Genomic DNA, 21,265 nt, shown 5'->3' on the forward strand with positions numbered 1-21,265 from the left:
TAGTAGAGTATGCCGCAAAAAAAAATCAACCCGGTTTGTGGCTCAACCTGAAACCCGGTTTTCTCGAAATGACATTTTTGAAGTCGGTGCCAAACGATAGCTCGAAAGCGAATGGACAGATCTTCATAAATTTTTGTGAGCTTATAAAATAGACAGATTTTTTAATTTTTGTCCGATTTTTGGAGAAAATGTTGTATTTTTTCGTTAAAATCGAAATTTTGACTTTAACGTCTCACAATTTTCAATATTTTTTTTTTAATTCTGTTTCGCTTAAAGACAAGATTTTTAGGTTCTTACAACGCCCACAAAAATATACAAAGATCGGCCCCTTGATTTTCGATATATCGCTTTCACAAAAAGAGGGTTTCGCAGGTAGGTCAACAAAAAAATGCCAAAAGTAGTATAAGTTGTGCTCTTTCATATGAAAGCAAGAACTGCTTAAAAATATTTGTCATGCATTGATCACAATCTTTGCTATTAAAGAAGTCTTCGTTTGTACCTTCCCGCTATAAAAATCATAGATATACTAAATTAGAAAACAAATTTCCTTTTGCCGACATTTCGTAGAAAAATAGTAAAAATTACTTACTTACTTAGCTGGCCTTTTACAGAACATTTGTTCCATAAGCCGAACTAAGAAAAAATCTCCAATCCTCTCTGTTTGCTGCTGTATTTTCCCAATCTGGGATATGTAGCTTTGTGATATCTCGTTTCACTTGTTCGCTCCAACGAAGCTTTATTTATTTATTTATTTATTTATTTATTTATGAATACCTGCACAACAAGACAAAAATCTTATAATTACAGTACAGGTTTGGTTTTTATGAATTATCCATTTAAAAATTTAAATACAAAATGAAATATAAGAGGAAGAGTTACAATGATAAAAAATAGAATTATTACAATAATAAAAGAGAATAATATAAAGCAATTTATTAGAAATAAATAAAGGAGAATTATTGATTATTTGATTCAGTTGTATATAATTTGAAAATATGCTTTTTAAAGATAAACGCGATGCTGATCGTTTGAACTTCATGGGGAAGAGAGTTCCAAAGACGTATGGAATTTATAAAAAAGTGTCTATCAGATAATAGATTTCGTTGTTTTAATGGAATTAAGATTCTGCCTCTCTCAGATCGTGTGAATTTTATTCTTTTAAAAAGATGTTCTGGTTTTTTTACTTCAATAATTTTGTGAAGAAATATTAACGATCTTATCTTGAGAAGATGATTAAAACTAACACCGTAAAGAGTTTTAGTAAGGTGAGAAATGTGCTGGTTTCGTTTCAATCCATAAACATAGCGTATAATATTATTGAAGGCTACGTTCAATTTTCGCAGGCTGGATGAATCGCAGCTAGCGAAAAGTTCGCATCCATAAATTAACCCGGGAATTAGGAAACTCTTCGCCAGAAGTATGCGGATATTGATTGGTGTGAACGACTGTGTAACCCATAAAGCTCGCAGTTTAGCATACGTTTGCCCGGCAACAGCATTCACGTGGTTGGACCAACTTAAAGTATTGTTGAATACTACTCCTAAATTCTTGGCATTAGGAACAATATCAATGTTCTGATTATTAATAACAATATTAAGGTTTGGCAAGGAAAAATTTTTATTTTTATGTATGACGAGGCACTTTGATTTTTGAGGATTTAATAAAAGACCGTTTGCTGTAGCCCATCTGTACACACTGGAAAGATCTTCATTAAGTTTAGTTATGCATTCGCCAACTCTATCAACAGACCCACTTGCATAGACTTGAACATCATCAGCATACATAACGACGTTGCTATTGACAATTTGGGTTGGTAGATCATTAGCGTATAGCGAGAATAGTAAAGGCCCAATGATTGATCCTTGGGGAACACCCTTCGGAACTACCAAAGGCATGGATTTAACGTTGCCTATGCAAACGGACTGCAAGCGGTCACTTAAGTATGTCCTAATTAAATTTACGGCTGTGGAGGAGAATCCAAAAAACAACTTTAGTTTCATGCAGAGATTTTTGTGATCTACTGAGTCAAACGCTTTCGAGTGATCAAGTAAAACAAGAAGGCAAAATTTGTTGTCATCAATGTCATATCTTATTGATTCAGTAACTTCGACTAAGGCGCTTAAACAGCTGTGATTGGCACGAAATCCGGATTGTTTATCTGATAACAAAGACCGCGATTGGAGATATTCGGACATTTGACTATGGATAATTTTCTCAAAGACCTTAGATAAAAAGCATAGTATAGAAATCGGACGGAATTCATTAGAATTTTTCGGAATAGGGATAACTTTGGCATGCTTCCACATAGTGGGATACATGGACGAAGTTAAAATAGTATTAAAAAAATACGTGAAATAAGGCAACAGATGCGGGAGAATAATGCGAATGAATTTCGGGTCAATGTCATCAAGTCCGGTAGCATTAGACGTTACATGTTGAAAGCTTTTTAGTACTTCATCAGATGTAACACACCTGAACTCAAAGCTGAACTCTGTATTTCCATTGTTTCCCGTCACGTCACTAGCATTATAGAAGGAATTGTCAATTGGTATGTTTGGAGTGTTAATAAAATTTTTGTTGAGCTCATTTGTATCTCCGCCGAAGTGAGTGACAGATTTTGATCTTCCAATACCCAAATCGTTTATAACTTTCCATCTACTTTTTGAGTTAATCGCCGAACGAAATTTATTTGAATAAAATTCAGTTTTTGCAGCATTTATTTTCTTATTGACTTCCCTTCTTGCCAACCGGAATTCGTCATACAGTTCTGGCGTTTTAAATCGTTTCCACCTTGAATACGCTAGGTCTCTGCATTTTATTTGACTTTTAATATTGGAGTTAAACCAAGGTTTGTTATTTGCTCTGGGGATTACACTTTTTAACGGCACTGTTTCATTATAGATGCGAACTATATTTTCCTGGAGAAAAGCTTGCTGCTGATCGACAGATATCAGCGTATAAAGTACATCCCAGTTGATTTCACTGAGCTTATTAAATAGGTGTGTATAATTTAAACTTCGATAGTCACGGTAAGAAAAAGTATTAATATTCTCATGTAAGTTGAAGTTGTACGTAAGGAAAATAAGGTCATGCTTCGAAAAGCACGGAGCAGATATTTGATCATAGATTAAAACGTTTGAGGTATTATTAATGAAAAATAAATCTAAGAGGGTGTTAATAGTTGAGGAGTAATGTGTTGGGGTAGTGTAGTTTGCGGTAGATAAACCCAGTGTTGACATGTGTTCAACCAATGAGGGATCAACCAGGATATTGGAGTTAAAATCCCCAACAATAATTACGTCGTCGTAACCTAGTGTTACCACTTCCAGAACATTGTAGATTTTTTGCAATTGGATTGTATTATTTGGTCGATATATACAGCCAACTAGTAGTTTTTTTGCATTCGACAAAAGTTCAATGAATATATATTCGATTTGTTCTCCCACGGCAGATCTTAATCTGAAATTAGCTTTTAGGTTATTTTTTACAAATATTGCCACACCACCTCCGCGACGTTCCCTATCAAATCTAAAGACAGTATATCCACACAGATTTACTAAGCTATCTGGTATACTAGATCTTAGCCAAGTTTCTGAAAGGCATATGATATCCATGCCGGAATGCTCAAATATGTATTTAAACTCATCGATTTTGCGGAGCAAACTCTGTGAATTTATGTGGCATATCCTTAAACCATGTTTCTGATTTGCAAGGATTTTTATTAAAGTTTGCATTACGTCCTTGGTGTCTCTATTAGAGTTACCCGTTTGATTCATCATTAAATTGAAAAGTGTAAATATTTAAGCAATCGGCAGCGCGTTTATATAAGAAAAACTGAATAATACAGACAATAATGAAATATAAATTTACTATATAATAGAATAAAGATGTTATGGAAAACCTCAATTGCATGTAAACATCATGGTACACATAATTTTTGAGAGGGGTCACAGTAAGTTTGCGATAGAAGAGTATCAACAATAGTATAAATGGTAAATTGTGTCTAATTTTAGTTTTGTGATGTGGATTCCGAATCCCCAGCCTCCATATTGCGTAGATCATCGATGATTTTTGAATCGTAAATGCATATGGGATCTTTGCTATTGTGTTGTTTGACATATGTAAGGCCACGAAAGGTGTAAGCAGATTGTATCAGGCCCTTTTTCTTTAAGTGAATCGCCTCTTGTAGGAAATGATAATTAGTATTAGATAGATTCTCATTTATGTAGAAAGGTGAATTCGAACCATATCCTATGGTACAAAGAAGCAGCTTGTTGTTATTTAGTTTCTTAAATTTTGATACACATTTTAGAAAGAAATTTTTGTCATAGGGTGACCAGAATTTTGCAAGGATAACACCATCCGGAGAATTTTGGTTTTTGGTGTTGTTCCGGTTGTATAGGCGGTGAATTGTCTTGATTTTAGGTGCCTGTATTTGAATGGTACTGCAAATGATGTCGAAGACGGATAGCAAATTTTCATCTCTATGGAATGGTATACCATTTATCCGAACTTCGCAGGCCACGTGAGAACTTTCCTGCTTTAATATATTCAGTTTCAAATCTTTAATTTCCGCTTTCAAAAGAGACGTGTCATCAGAGTTTTTTTCCAATCTGTGGACTCGATCATTCAAATTGTTGATGTCAGTTCTAAACTCGCACAGCGCATTATTAATGTCTGTTCTGAAATCACACATCCTCTTATCAAGCTCCTGTAGGATGCGAGTTTCAGTTGCAGCCAACAAAGATTCAAATTTTTTTAGAAGACGGTCGCTTAGCTTTGTAAATCGCTCGTCGAACATTTGCATCATTCTAAAAGGTGAATCAGATGACCTAGGAGTTTTTGCACAGTTTCCTAGGGAGCGGTGATTAATACTTTCCCTGTCTCGTTTTGGTGCTCGGGAATCTCTTAAAATGTTGTCGTTATCAGCATCAAAGTTTATTTGAGTAACTTCAAATTGGTTTTGTTCAAGCATTATGAAGACTGTTACGAAAAAACGGCAGTTGTGATCAAAATCAAAGACAGGGCGGCTCATACAACATTCGTTTAAACTTTGATCTTAAATAAAATTACACAATTTATGAAGCACACTTTTAGGCTGTAACTTAAATGTAGAAATTATTCTGTAATTTATGTTACTGTAACCGTTGTTAATTGTAAAGCTTTAGAAAAATGTTAAACGGCTGGTTTGACGAACAGCTGATTAGCCTGCAGTTTTTGTGCTTTTTAGTTTGACACTTTATGTAGAGAGAAAGTATATGCACAAATCACTCTCACCGTTCTCAGTCGTTGTTTTTGTTCGCGTATTATTTTGTGTTGTGTTTTGCTCAATTTTTTATGCTTTTTTCATTTATGTTGAAAGTTTATTTGTGAAATAAACAAGCACAGGACTTTAAACAAATTTTTATTGGTTGCGTATGACAAAGAGGTATCCAAGTTACTTTTTTACAAAGTTTGTAACTTTATTTAAACGTTCGTTACGGGATATATAGGGTATATATAGGAGCTTAACAAAAACACGTCCACTCGCGACAACGAATTTCCTTCCAGATCTGCGAGAACCTCCATGCGGCCCGTATTTATACGCCTTTTTAGCGGGTTCATCATCACTCATTCTTATAACATGGCCTAGCCATCGCAATCGTTGTATCTCGATTTGTTCAACTACATTGATGTCATTGTATAGTTGGTACAGCTCGTTGTTCATACGACGCCGATATTCGCCGTCAACACAGATTGGCCCGTAGATCTTTCGAAGAATTTTTCTCTCGAACACACCAAGCACTGCCTTATCTGCTTGAGCAAGTATCCATGCTTCGGAACCATACATTAGCACGGGTAGTATCAGTGTTTTGTAAAGTGTTACTTTTGTTTGACGAGAGGTGGCTTTATTCCTAAACTGCTTACTCAGCCCAAAGTAGCATCTGTTAGCCAACACTATTCTTCTTCGTATTTCACAACTGATGTTATTTGTTGTGTTTATGGCGGTGCCGAGGTAGACGAAGTCCTTTACTACCTCAAAATTGTAGGTACCAACATTCACAAATGGTGCGGGGTTTGTGGAAATATTACGCGTCGATACCATCAACTTGGTTTTTTCGCCGTTTACTGCCAGACCAACTTTAGCAGATTCTCTTTCGACTTTTGTAAAGGTGTCAGTTACTTCCTTTACCGATCGACCCATGATGTCAATGTCGTCTGCATAAGCCAGTAACATATGGCGGTTCGTGTATATCGTTCCATTTCTTTTGACCTTCGCGTCTCGTATGACCTTTTCCATCAGGATGTTGAATAGATCACACGACAGGCCGTCTCCTTGTCTGAAACCTCTTTTGGTAATAAACTCTTCGGAGAGGTTCTTTCCTATTTTAACTGAGGACCTCGTCTCAGTTAATGTCATTCTACAAAGCCGAATGAGCTTTGCAGGAATACCAAAATCAGACATGGCTTGGAAGACCATTGAACGTATAGGGCTGTCGAATGCTGCTTTATAATCGACGAAAAGATGGAAGGTGTCGATCTGCATTTCTTGGGTCTTTTCCAGGATTTGTCTCAAGGTAAATATCTGGTCAATGGTGGATTTGCCAGGTCTAAAGCCGCACTGATAGGGTCCAATAATTTCATTGACCATAGGCCTTAGTCTCTCACACAATATGCCAGATACTATCTTATATGCAATAGGGAGCAGACTTATGCCCCTGTAATTGGAGCACAAAGTCTTATCACCCTTATTGTGGACTGGACATAGGATGATCACGTTCCAATCGTCGGGTACGCGTTCTTCCTGCCAGATGGTGCTAACTAGCTGATGCATACACCTTATCAGCGTGTCGCCTCCGGTTTTGAACAGCTCGGCTGGTAGGCCATCTGCTCCTGCCGCCTTATTATTCTTTAGCCGGTTTATTGCTGTCCTTACCTCATCTTGGCTGGGCGGTATACATTCAATACCATCTTCTGGTATTGGATCTGTGGTATCTTCGCTGTCTTCACTGCTATCGGATACCAACAGTTTGGAAAAATGTTCTTTCCATATCCTGAGCACACTATCTGTATCAGTTACCAAATTACCTTGTTGGCCTCTACAGGAGGATATGCCTGTACCAAAGCCATCAGTTTGATGCTTCACTCTTTGGTAGAATTTTCGGACTTCGTTCTGTCTCCTGTACATCTCTATTTGTTCACACTCCCTCTTTTCCATCTCTCTCTTTTTCCTGCGGAAAAGACGTTTCTCCTCTCTCCTTTTCTCCCGATACCTCTCTCGTGCGCTACGCGTTGCTTGTAAAGTAGCCATATATGCCGCATTTTTTTCTTCGGTAGCAGCACGGCACTCCTGGTCATACCATGGATTCTTTGGTGGAGGTCTCTGGTATCCAAGTACTGATTTTGCGGCAGTTTGCATGGTGTGGGCAATATTTTGCCATTGTGCTGATATGTTATCGGGACGAGAAGCGCTTTCATTAAGCAATTGGGTCAGTTGAGTGGAATATGCTGTGGCTATCTGTTGTGTTTGCAGCTTAGCGATGTCCAACTTTCGTGTTGTGTCTGTCCGTGCTTTATTTGCAACGTTTAGACGGGTACGTACCTTTGCTGCAACAAGGTAAAGGTCCGAATCTATGTTTGCTCCTCGGAACGATCGTACATCCAACACGCTCGATGAATGTCTTCCATCTATCACAACATGATCAATTTGATTTCTTGTTTTCTGATCTGGAGACAGCCAGGTGCCCTTATGAATATCGAGATGATTAAATCTGGTACTGGTAGCTACCATGTTTTTTGCAGCTGCAAAGTCTATCAGCCTCATACCATTGTCAGATGTTTCACTGTGGAGACTGAATTTCCCGACTGTTCGGCCAAAGATATTCTCCTTTCCAATTTTGGCATTAAAATCGCCTAGTATAATTTTAATGTCATGGGCAGGGCAACGGTCATAAGTTTCTTCTAAGCGCTCGTAGAATATATCTTTGGTCTGTTCGTCCTTGTCTTCGGTTGGAGCATGAGCGCATATAAAGCTGATGTTGAAGAATTTTGCTTTTAATCGAATTGTAGCAAGTCTTTCATTCACTGGGGTGAAGCTGGAGACCAGATGTTTTAACCTCTGACCAACTACAAAACCGCAACCAAACTCATGCTTTGTGTCATGGCAGCTATAATACAGTGCGTCACCTTTAGGTGTTGTTGTGACGCCTTTCCCGGCAGTAATGTCGGCCTAGTACTTTTCAAGTACATCTGCCAATGCGTAAACTGCACCTTCTCTATAAAGAGTGCGAACATTCCAGGTGCAGATTCGCAGATCATGGTCCTTAAAACGTTTGCGGGGGTCGTCAACTTTTGAGGGATTTGTTTTTCTTTTCTTTCGTTTTTTCATAGTAGGCTGTTTTTTCTAGGGGAGGGTTACTAACCTGACGCCCAAACCCAAGTTTTTAACGTTCTTATGGGTGAACTCGCGGCACATGTTAGCTCACTACCTTTAACGGGTGTTAAAGGCAGTTCCCCAGGTGACACCACGGGGAGGTCAGTGTCCACTTGGGATGAAAGAGGTACCAAGATAAATCCTGGGCTTTGCCATGTTAAAACCGGTCAGGACCGTTGCTTGGTATCTTCCATCCCCTACGTCACCCAAAATTACAGATAGTATTTATTTTACCGATTGCAACAATGTATAACTTATGTTACGGAAATTTATATTTCTCGAGATATAGGCCTCAAAAGTATCACAAATTTTCCATATATAAGACTTTTTCTCCTATGGAAAGGTGGCAATCTAGGCCACATTTATTTTAAATTGTAAGTTTTCCTTAAATAGCTGCCTTTCGACCTGGGATTTAAGACTTTATCAGACTTTTGGCAGGTGCAAATCTCGGCTACGCTATCCAAATTTTCTTTTAAATTGTAATTTTTCTCCATATAGGGCCTTTGGAGAATTTGCTAGGCATACAGTTAGGGACTAAAGTTTTCATACACCCCATAAATCACGGGTTTTAGGGTAGGCTATGATTTTTATGAATTAGCAGCAAAATTTGTACATTTTATTGCTTTGGCGAATATCTCTGGGTGTCTGAGATATACTTTAGAGAAACAAATTATTTTTGAGGGTTACATGCCGTTATTTAAGGTCAGACTTCTTGTATACCTCCTTAAGGCGGACCCTTGCTTATTTCTTTGCGTTTTTAGGTATTATACTTTATAAAAATAAAAAAATAAGTGTCAGATTGCAAATCTTGATATCCTAGAAGTCTTTGAAGTTGATTTTGTGCATAATATACCTTCCTGGGCCTGCATAAATTCACGTTTTTCCTGAGATTTCTCAGGAAGTTAATAGGTTCCGCGGAATTCTTGGCTCAAATTACATACAGAAGACCTTGAATTGCCTAATAATATGGTCTGATATAATCCTTGGGCATCAATCAGTATGAAAAGTAATACCTGTAGTAATTTTTTTCATATTTTTAGTGGGCAAAGGAAAGCTAAACCCAAATTAGTATCTCTTTATTAGAAATATTCCCAAAAACTGTTCATTTTACCATTACTTTAGAAAATGGCATTTTTTTTGAAAACGAAAAAAATCGCTAAATTGACATTACATTTCCCGCCATCAAAACACTATAATCCAGAGAGGGAAAGACTATTCTCTGTCTCTTGTCGTTTTGTTTGGGGTCCTATAACATTAAAAAAGTAGGGTCGAGCTGTTTGTATAGGGTGTTAGCGGGGTAAAACGGTGGAGCTTGCATTTTTTCTGCCTCGTTCGTCTTCTTCTTTTTTGTTATAAAACACACAACAGCAATCAGTGTAAAAAAATTTTAAAAGAGGGTTTTCATAGTGTTTGTTGGGGAGAGTAAGCAAATCAGAGTGCCAGAGAGAGGGGTATTGGCCAAAGGTAAAGAGGAACTATGAATGTGAGTGTGTTTCAATTCAATTTTGCAGTCAAGATAAGTAAAGTAAGTCATCGTATAGCTGGATGGATGGACGGACGTATGAATGGACAGACATACAGACAGCCAGCTAGTCAGAGCCAGGCTGCTTTGTTGGCGGGCAAGTCATAGCAATAACAAATTTGCAATAACAACAACCATAAAATAAAGCCGACAGTTGTCGCCTCAAATCAATTCGAAATGCAGGCAGGCAGCAGGCGGTGGTAAGCAAAAAACAGGCCTGAACTTAAAACAATAGCAACAACAACAACATTGTGGACAAGGTACACACACAAGGTAATGGTAAAAATTTACAATAACTACCAAACGGCATATGGAGTTTCCTGTCTCGTTTCAAAAGACCATCTACATATGGATGTGTAGTGGAAAAAAGGTAGCTCTCCTCTGTCTCTGGCCATAGTGAGCAAAGGTAAAATTTTTTTTCACAATGAGGACAAAAACGCCAGAGAAAGATACATAAGGTGAGAATTAGTATCTGTGTGTTTTTCTTTACCTCTGCTAAAAAGAGGTAAAAGGTGTTAGGAAATTATCTCAAGAAGAGCAATGTCAGTGTGTTGTTATTGTTTTGCCGGCAGATCATGTCAGATGATGCGAATGCAGTGTTTTTCTCACAAAATCATTGTCAAGCCGTAAAATTTACTAAAATATCTGGATTTATTTCAATTAAAATAACAGTAAATTGTTGTTTTTTTTCTTAAAATTTCAGGGGGATTTTTGTTTCCAAAGAACTGCTGTCGGTTGGTTAATAAAAAATGCTAATTAATTTGTTCATAATTTTATTATTTTCAATTCGTTGAATTTTTTGTTTTGTTAAAGTTGTTTGTTTCTGGTTTCATTTGGTTGGTTGTGGCGACAACAGCTTCCGTCGATAAACCAAGCGACCGACCGTCTGGAGGATGGGTGTTGAATGTGTAAACAAGAACAAACCAGCATTTGGTAAATCCGCGAAATTTATATTTGGAAATTGTGACATTTACCAACTCAGAATTCTTGGAATTTGATGTTTTGGATCAAGAGAGATTAGGATGGAATTTTACAAAAAAAAAAAAAAAAAAAATAATAAATAAAATTAAAAAAAGAAATATTATTGAAGGAGTGCGGAAAGGAATTTTTGGGAGAAACAAAAATTTAAGGAAAGTTCCTATAATGAGGCGCCCTTTAATCCCTTCTTCCTACCTACAGGTAACCAACTTGTAAACATTTAATAATATTTTTATAATTAATTTTGTCTCCCTCTTTTCACCCATCAGAAACTTAACATGCATTGATCATCCTCACCCAACTTTAAATGCGCACTCACCAGCCCGCTGCTAATCACATTTTGCATTTCCCTCCCTGCCCACCCATTCATGCCCACCCATTCATGCCCACCCTATAATGAATGATATCTAGATTAAACTGAATATCATTCCCATCAACTGGAATGAACCAATTAAAGCCAAACACAGACAGACAGACCGGCACACCTCATCATCACAACAAAATAACAAAACAAAAAAAAAAAAATATTGCAAATTTCCACAAAATAAAGAGTTCCTTCGTTCCATACCGCGCCTTTCATTCACCTCTCTTTTGCTGAGTTTTTAGCACACCAGTGTGAAAAATGAATCCATGAAGTTGATCGTTGATCCATTCATCCACTCCTCACCGGCAGTTGAAGGGTTAACAATCGCACATAAAGTGTGAAACTTAAGCCTTTGTGTACTCAGAGTGTTAACACTTCGAAGATTAAGCCTTCTCCGCACAATTCAAACAAGAAAATGAAATTGACTAAAATGCAAATCACACCTGGCCAGGTTGTGGAAAAAAAGTCAAAGTGGAAAAGTACAACAATCTGAATGAAATTTCAATTTCGTTTTCTAGGGGGAGAAGACTTTCTAATATTGACACAAGAACTTATATGGGAATTGTTTAAACTACGTTAAAACTTATAATATGATCGATTGTGTGTATAAGAATTTCCAACCCTTTCATTTTACTTAAATTTGGCATCATTGATTGTATTCTTATTTCTTTATTCTGTCAATTTTGTAATACGTCAAATGCAAATTAATAAAATTCGGCCACTTTTATCTACGGCCACCGAAGGAACCACAACTCAGCTCTAAGGGAAGTAATAAAACACTAATACAAAACTTACTTGGTATTTTTTTTGTTCAACCCCGCTAAGGTAATCATTAGCCACACTTCGATGGCTTTTGTAGTGATTCTCCTATCTCTGGAAATTGTGTACCTATCCTCGCTCTACCAGGTTTTAAAGTTTTCAAACAGTACCAGAAAGTGCCCTGTAACTTTCTTAGGAATAAAATTGTCTAATGATCTTATATGTAACTCCAAATGGACTTTAAAAAGAGGACTTCCGCAGAGGTCTTCTCGGGGGTTTTTAGATTTAGAAGTCATTTGGGAGGACTTATTCTTAGAAAATCTTTAGGATGCCTTCCATTTATAGCATAAGAAATATTCGAAATGTGGATGATTACCAAGACAGACGTCTACTATCTCTAAAAGACCTCTGAAAAGTCTTCTATCACTAGAAGGCATTATATAGGTTTTCTATTTCTAGTAGAGGACCCTTTGAAGGTCTTTATTTAAAGATGACCTTGGGAACCATCCAAAAGACTTTTGGAAGATCTACTATTTATAGAAGACTTTCGGTAGGTCTGCTAACTTTAGAATACTATTAGAGGCCTTCTACCTCCAGAAGAGGATTTTCTATTTTGAGAGAACTTTTGTGTGAAGGCCTATTAGAGGTCTATTATCTCAAGAAGGGAGGTCTTCCTTTTCTACTCATTTCAACATTCAAAAGGTCTACTATCTTTAAAAGACCTTTAGAAAAACTTCTATCATTAGGGGGTATTCTACCTTTACAAGACCTACCGAAAATTAATGAGCAGGAAATAAAAAACAGCGGAAGAAGTGACTAATGAAAACGTGGGAAGATCTGACAATCTGATAAAGTCCAATCAAGGTCCAGAAAGAAAAGGAAGTCCAATAAACCAGATGCATTAATAATAAAAACATGTGGAGATTCCTCATATTCAGACATACTGAAGCAAGTGAAGAGTGAAGCAAAGCTGGCCGTCCTAGGTCAAAATGTGAAAGCAATTAGAAAGACAGAGAAGGGTGAACTATTGTTGGAACTAAATAAACCAGGGAAGCCATTGAAAATGTGTTAGGCCCAGCTGCTGAAGTGGTTGCCTTAACCCAGGATGTACAGATAGAAATTAAAGATATAGATGGTGTGTCTACTAAAGAGGATATTCTACAAGCTATCGAGTTCAAAGAATTTCAACCACATTCAATAAAGTCTTTAAGAAATGCCTACAGAGGTACACAAACTGCTACAGTTTTCTTAAGCTCCCCGCTTGCTAATATTCTTTTAGAGAATAGAATAGTACGGATTGTATAGGCGGACTGTCGAATACGTGAAAAGTTGATACCAAGAAGGTGTTATAAATGCCTAGACTTTGGACACACGGCAGCTAGATGTAAAAACCCGAACGACAATTCAGGTCGCTGCATTTGCTGTGGAGAAGCTTGTCACAGGGTTTCTACCTGTAAGGATCCATTAGACCGTAGTCACATCACTGGATCAACTGTGTACCCGAGAAACAAGGAAGCTCTACGCCAACTTAGATGATCTCTATGAAATTATTACAAATTAATTTAAATCATTGTGAAGCTGCTCAAGATTTATTAAAACCGACAGTTCGAGAACAAGAGGTGGATATAGCAATTATTAGCGAGCCATACAAGAACATCACCTCACCTAATTGGTTATGTGATACGTCTGGCACATCTTCGATCTGGCCTATACACAGACCAGCACAAAATGTTTTGAATTCTGAACCCGGATTTGTACGCACTACTGTCGCCGGATTAACAATATACAGCAGTTACATACCCCCGAGATATGATATTGAAGTGTACAAAAGTATTATTACCAATCTAACAAATGAAGCTGCATCCAGAAGGCCAATTTTGATAGCAGGCGACTTTAATGCTTGGGCTACAGAATGGGGCTGCCCAAGAACAAACGAAAGGTGTCGAATACTATTAGAATCGTTTGCTCAACTAGACGTGGAGCTTTTAAACACTGGTAGTAATCCAACATTCAGCAGAAATGGCGCTAGTTCCATAATCGACATCGCGTTTGTCAGTACAAACAATTACAACCAATTTAACTGGCAAATCAGTGACATATTCACCTATAGTGATCATAATGCAATACTCATTACCCAAAATGAGACGAACACATAAAGAAGATGGGTTCGAACGCCTGAAATATTGGTTGGAAAAGAGGCTCGTTTGATAAAGATATATTCACCATATGTATGGAAGGTACGGATCTAGAAGGAACTCCTGAAAATATGGCAGAAAAGCTTATTCCTCGGGCAACACAAGCATGCAATGCATCGATGCAAAAAAGGAAGCGATGATTCAACAAAGCCCCAGTACATTGGTGGAACGCTGAAATAGCAAAGATTGCCTTCGTGCTAGAAGACGTATTGTAAGAACTCGTGATAAAGAAGACAATGAAGTTCGTAGACAAGATTTCAAGATGAAGAAGAAAGCCCTTAAAAAAGCCATACAAAGAATCAAAAGAACATGTTTTTCTCTATTTGCGATGATTTAGAAAACCAGCCGGCCGTTTGGACTAGCGTACAAAATTGTAACTAAGAAATTGAAAGGCTTCGGCTCAAGCACTCCTACGGATGCTCACACACTAAATAACATTGTGAACCACCTCTTTCCTCACCAAGCGGCAACATCATGGGAAACATGGGACCCTGGTGGCCATTTTGTTTACCCCCGGGTTACACCAGCGGAGATAAATCGTGCAGTCTTGAAATTCGATTACTCTAAAGCGCCTGGCCTAGATGGAATTCCCAACTATGTCCTAAAGGAGATTGTGGAATGCTGTGGTGAACAGATGCTCAGAATGTTTAACTCATGCTTGGAACATGGATCCTTTCCTCGATATGGAAGAGACAAAGGTTAGTGCTACTGCCTAAAAAAGGCAAGCCTCTGGAAAACCCCTCATCATACCGCCCACTATGTATGATCGATACATGCGGAAAACTGCTTGAGAGTATTATCCGCGATTGACTCGAAGAGTACATCGAGCTCGCAGAAGGTTTGTCAGAAAGTCAATTTGGCTTCAGAAAAAAGAGTTCTACGATTGATGCCACAAAAATGGTGACCGACATCGCAAAGGTAGCAGTACATGGTCAAAGCTGGAAAAAAGGGACGAAAGAATATTGTGTGGTTATAACACTAGATGTTAAAAATGCTTTCAACACAGCTAATTGGGAGAATATTCTAAACGCTCTTCGACGGTTAAATGTCCCTGCATACCTTCTTGCTATACTCCAGCACTACTTCCGCAACAGAATCCTGATGTATGAGACTGAAGAAGGTATGAAGGAGTACAAAATAACAGGAGGAGTACCACAAGGATCTGTTCTTGGACCGCTGCTATGGAATGTGATGTATGATGGTGTCTTAAGGCTACAACTTCCAGATAAAGCTAATATCATTGGGTTTGCGGATGCTATTGCGAAGAGGCAATTACAGTCTCAGAAGTCAGCATACATTTGGTTAAATCATGGACGTTTTCACAAGGCCTGGCATTAGCCGATCGAAAAACCGAAGCTGTTTTAATCACAAGTCGTAGAGTTGTAGAAAAAATAAATATTCAAATTGGAGACTGTATAATCACAACAGCGGAAAGGCTTAAATATCTAGGCGTTTTGATAGACAATCGCCTGACTTTTAAGAATCATTTAGATTACGTAAAGGAAAAAGCTGAAAAAACATGTAGAGCGCTGTGTCGTATTATGCCAAACACAAGGGGACCTGGATACCTAAGAAGAAAAACACTGACAGGAGTTATAAAAAATACTCTCTATGCAGCACCAATATGGGCACAATCCATGAAGTACGCAACGTTCTATGCAAAGATTGGTTCAGTTTATAGACTAACAGCACTACGGGTATGCTGCGCATATACGACGGTGTCTGACGATGCAGCTTATGTTATCGCTGGTATGAACCTATTGATATCTTAGCAATAGAAGCTGAATTATTATTCAATTTACGGAATTCGCAGGAAACCGATATAAATCCAGACGTCGCAAGAAGACGTAGCACTATCGAATGGCAAAGTAAGTGGTCAGCTTCAACAAAAGGACGTATTCGCTGATACGAAATGTGGAGACTTGGTCAAATAGGCGACATGGAGATCTCAACTTCTATCTCACCCAATTTCTCTCCGGACATGGCTGTTTCAGGTCCTATTTATACCGTTTTGGACTTGACCTATGTCACGTTTTCTTTTTGTGCCCGCGATTCAGTGAAGAGAGGACAAATTTAGAGCGGCAAGTTGGTAGTGAAATATGTGTAGAAAACATAATCGAAATTATGATGGCGTCTTTAAGCAATTGGGAGTATGTATGTTAGTACGTAAAGACAATAATATTGGAATTACGGAGGCAAGACGATATTCGAAGAAGAATAACAAATAGCAGTGTTCTGTAGAACATTCCCCCCTGCGACGAAATGCCTGTACGGCGGTACCGCAGGGATGGTGATTTTTTCCCCGAACAAAAAAAAAAAAAAAAAAGGAGCACGTCTATTTGTATAGACCTTTTTCTTCTATCTTCAGAACACCTTTAGGAGGACTTTTAGGAGGAATTCTATCCTTACAAGACCATTAGGAGTCTTCTATCCTTTTAAGCCCTTTAAGAGTTCTGCTATCTTTAGACGATCTTTAGGTCTTCTATTTTTAGAAGACATTTAGGAGGAGGTCTTCTAACTTAGGAAGACCTTTAGAAGGTTTTCTAGCTTGCAAAGGCCTTTAAGAGGTTTTCCATCTATAGAAGGCACTTAGGGGCCTTTTATTTTTAGAAGGCCTTTTAGAGGGTAGTTTTTTTTTAGAAACTCTTAGGAGGTCCTCTAAGAGGCCTTTTATCTTTAGAGGTCCGCCAGGAGGTTTTCTATTCTTAGAAAGCTTTTAAGATGTGTTTTATTTTTAGAAGGCCTTTAAAGTTCTTCTATCTTTAGAAGGCATTTAGGAGGTCTTCTATTTTTAGTAGGACTTTAGAGGTCGTCTATCTTTAAAGGACGTTTAGGAGGTTTTCGATCTTTAGAACACCTCCAGAAGGCATTCTATCTTTGCAAGACCTTTAGAAAGTGTACTATCTTCACAAGACTTTTACGAGTTATTCTATCTTTAAAATGCCTCTTTAGGAGGTCTTCTGTCTTTAGAAGAACTTTAGGTAGTCTTCTACCTTTACAAGACCTTTAGGAATTCTTCTATCCTTAGAAGGCCTGTAATAGGTCTTAAATTCTTAGAAGGTCTCTAGGAGGTATTTTATTTTTAGAAGGCCTTTAGGAGGTGTTCTATCTTTAGAATAGCTTTAGGAGGTCTTATATCTTTAGAATGCCTTTGGGAGAAGTCCCATCTTTAGATGGCCTTTAGGAAATGTTCTATCTTTAGAAGGCCTTTAGGAAGTGTTTTATCTTTGGACGGCCTTAAAGAGGTCTTCTGTCTATAGAAGGTCCTCAGGAGGTCTTTTATTTTTAGAAAGCCTTTAGGAATTTTCCTATATTTAGAAGGTCTTTTGGAAGTCTTTAGTAGACCTTTAGTAGGTCTTCCGTCTTTAGAAGAACTTTAAGTAGTTTTCTACCTTTACAAGACCTCTAGGAAGACTTCTATCCTTAGAAGGCCTCTAATAGGTCTTAAATAGAAGGCCTCTAGGAAGTATTTTATTTTTAGAAGGTCTTTATGATGTCTTCTATCTTTAGAAGGCCCTCAGGAGGCCTGTTATCGACAGAAATCCTTTAGGAGTTCCTCTATATTTAGAAGCTCTTTAGGAGTATTCCTATCTTTAGAAGATCGTTTGGAAGTCTTTACTAGACCGTTAGCAGGTCTTCTAATTTTACAAGTCCCTTATTCTAACTCCAAAGACCTTTGGACGGTTTTCTATCCCGAGAAAACATTTGGAAGGCTTTCTATATCTATCTTTAAAAGCCCTTTGGGATGGCAGTTATCTCTAGAAAACCTTTGAAATGTCTACTTTCATTACAAAACCATTAGGAGCTCTTCTATACTTCAGGAAGTCTTCTATCTTAACAAGACCATAAGGAAGACCTTTGCCAGGCCTTCTATTTCCGCAAGACTTTTGGAAGGCAATCCATTTTCGGAAGACCTTTGAGAGTTCTTATATTTTCAAAAGATTTTTGGTGGTTATTTTTAAGTGACTTCTCGGAGGACTTCTGTCTTCTGTCTAAGAGACCTGTAGTAGTCCTTCTACCTCCGGATATCTCTAGGATATCTCTAGGAAACCTTCTTCTCCCTTTATATCATCTATCCCTTTGGGATGCCTGTTATCTCTAGAAGACCTTTGCAGGGTCTTCCATTTCTGGAGATCATCGACCTTTAGAACACCTTGGATTCTAAAATCTTTGGGAGCTCTTCTATCGAAAGACCTTTTTGATGTTTTCCATTTGTTAGAAGGTGTTTAGACCCATAGGATGACCTTGTGTTTTCGAAAACCTTAGGTAGGTCATTTGTCCATAGAAAACGATACTACCTCCTCTCTCCATGATAGACCTTCTTAATGCCTCCTAGGGGTAGAACGCTTTTTAATCATTTTTTTTACATACTCCAAATAACCACAAAAATGTGGGGTAATTTCGCTCTATTGAAGGTCGAGTAGATATTGATAGCGCTATTCTTGAACGTTTGGTTTTCATTATGAAATATTTTTCTTCATTGTTTTTTTTTTTTTTATTTTGTTATCATTTTAAAAATAGATTTTATTATTTTTAAATTGCTGCTGCTGATGAATTGGCAATCTTTGACAAACAAATCAGCCGACTGGGTGATGATGGTGGAGGTGGAAACTTTGCCAGCTATTAGCTGTGTTATTAACACGGAATTTACATCAGCATAATAGCACGCTTCAAAAAGAAAGTGTCTGATGATTGCGATTAGGAATTTTCCTTTGCATCTTTCACTGATGCAATATTCTTAGATTTTTACTCAGTAACAACAGAATTAAAAAAAATTCCCTCCAGTCAGAATCAAAATAAAAATATAAATCAAAACAGATTCTCTTCTTATCTCTTGTAGAAAAAAGTGAGAAGGTAATGTGCCTTGTCACTGTCATTGCCACTCGGCCGTTGTTAAGCCCTTCTTCTTTTTCGCTTGAGGGACGGGAATGGAGATTCTATTCTATTGCCTGCCATATCTTCTTGTTATTCTGACGTTACAAGCAACAAGTCTGGGTAAACAACAGAAACCTATTTTTGTTTACAATTTAAAAAAAAAATAAAAACAATTTTTATAATATTTTTAACAAAAGTCGGCTACGCATAGCAACAGAGTGTCTCCGCCACAAGAAGCAAATCAGAAATGTTTAAAACAAAAATAAGAAAAAAGGGGGCACGGTTATGCCACCACCCATACACAGGGACCGATAACACATAGACTACACGACGAAATACAACGGCAAGCAAACCCTGCCTCATCATAATAGGTTAACAATTACTCTATTATAATGAGATTGGTTAAGGGTTGCCAGGTGGGTTTGAAATGGGGTAATTTTAGAAAGGTTCACAATAGTCCCACTGTAGAAAAAATTAAGGATTCTATCATTTATAGAAAATTTTCGGAAGGTTACATGCAAAGAGTCCAGTCTGTCCCTGGCTTAAAAACTGCACACCTTTAATTTTAAAGCTACAGTGAAAATTGGATGATTTATGGTTTGGTGACACAAACGTCGCATCACTGAGAATGCTTCAAGCTTGTTGCTCCAGATATTCCACGTCATATTTATCTCCTTTCTCATAGTTACCGAATTCTGTCCAATATATAAGAGTATCTAATTTTTCAAAAGCCTTTGGCAACTCTATATTAAATATGTGTATATATTTCTTAATTATTTCGAAAATATATTGACCACAGGTCTACTTGTTGTTTGAGGCAAACGAAAAAAAAAACTTTCTAGAATATAGGAAAAGTCCCAAACGAACACGCCACATATAGAGTGACAAAATAATACAAAATTTTTAGTATAAAAATTAAAAAAAAAATATTCAAAATAAACAATTCATTTTTAAGAACATCTGTGACGAAGGAAATAACAAAAGCTATATTTCATATAAAAATTGTTTTAGTCACACTGTGTGGCTGGGGGAAATCTCTGCTCTGGGAGCCGGTTTTTAAAAATGTCTTCAAAACTGGTACTCCCCCCAAACACTACCTACGCAAACAAATCTAAAATGAAATTAAAAATTAAAATAAGGTCTTCGAATAATAAAATAGCTCTTACAGGCCTTCAAGACCTCGAATTGTTTTCAAAATATATTCCACAGATAAGTGATCTTAATGAAGGCCAATAAAAATAAAATACCTCCTAAAGGCCTTCTAAATGTAGAAGAGTTCCCAAGATCTTTTACAGATAAAAGACCCCCTAAGGGTGTTGTAAAGATAAACGATTTCCTAAAGGTAGGAAACCTCCTAAAGTTAGAGGACCACCTAAAGGTAGAAAACCTCTTGAAGGTCTTCTAACGATAGAAAACCTTCTGTATATAATAATTGTTCCTCCAACATCCCATACGGGACAAGTGAGACTTCTCTCATATCAATGAGTGCACCCCGATTCATATTAGCTCAATGATATGGGACCTACTATTTATCGCCGAGTCTGAACGGCATGTCTTAAGACACCACCTTGTAGAGAAGCTTTACATGGCTGAAATACTCAGGAAATGTCGCCAACCACGGTGGTACCCAAAACCCAAAACATTCTATAGGCCTTCTAAAGATAGAAGACCATCTGAATCTCTTTTAAAGATCGAAGACCTACTAAAGGCCTTTTGAAGATAAAACACCTCCCAAAGGGCTTTTAAAAATATAACGCCTTCCACAGGTCTTCTACAGATAGAAGACCTCCAACGATCTTTAAATGATAGATGAACTCCTTTGAAAGGTCTTAAAAGACCTCCTAATGACCTTAGAAGATCTCATAAGGGTTTTCAAAAGATAGAAGACCTCCTAAAGGGCTTCAAAAGATAGAAGACAACCTAAAAATCGTTTATGTATAGAAGACTTACCCTGAGGGCCTACTAAAAATAGAAGGCCTCCTAAAGGTCTGCTAAATATAAAATGTCTCATAAAGGTATCTTCTAATGAAAGGAGACTTCCTAAAGGTCTTTAAGAGAGAGAAGACTTCTTAAATATCCTTTAAAGATAGAAGATCTCCTAACTGTCTTCTAAAGATAGAAGTACTTCTAAAGATAGCAGACCTTCAAAAGGTCTTTAA

At 37.5% G+C, this 21,265-nt stretch overlaps 1 protein-coding gene and 1 long non-coding RNA gene across 2 annotated transcripts in view; one reads left to right on the forward strand and one right to left on the reverse strand.

Annotated features, from left to right (window-relative positions):
* Window positions 1-21,265, reverse strand: part of Pino (protein pinocchio) — a 254,434-nt gene that overhangs the window by 20,396 nt on the left and 212,773 nt on the right. The gene's annotated exons all lie outside the window — the stretch shown is intronic.
* On the forward strand, window positions 8,149-12,067 carry LOC141395497 (uncharacterized). Its single transcript, XR_012410648.1, has 2 exons — window positions 8,149-11,114; window positions 11,183-12,067. It is a non-coding gene; the product is annotated as an uncharacterized lncRNA (long non-coding RNA).

The sequence above is a fragment of the Musca autumnalis genome, unplaced genomic scaffold (genome assembly GCF_047663935.1).
Source record: "Musca autumnalis isolate F117 unplaced genomic scaffold, ASM4766393v1 scaffold_2, whole genome shotgun sequence".
NCBI lineage: Eukaryota > Metazoa > Arthropoda > Insecta > Diptera > Muscidae > Musca > Musca autumnalis.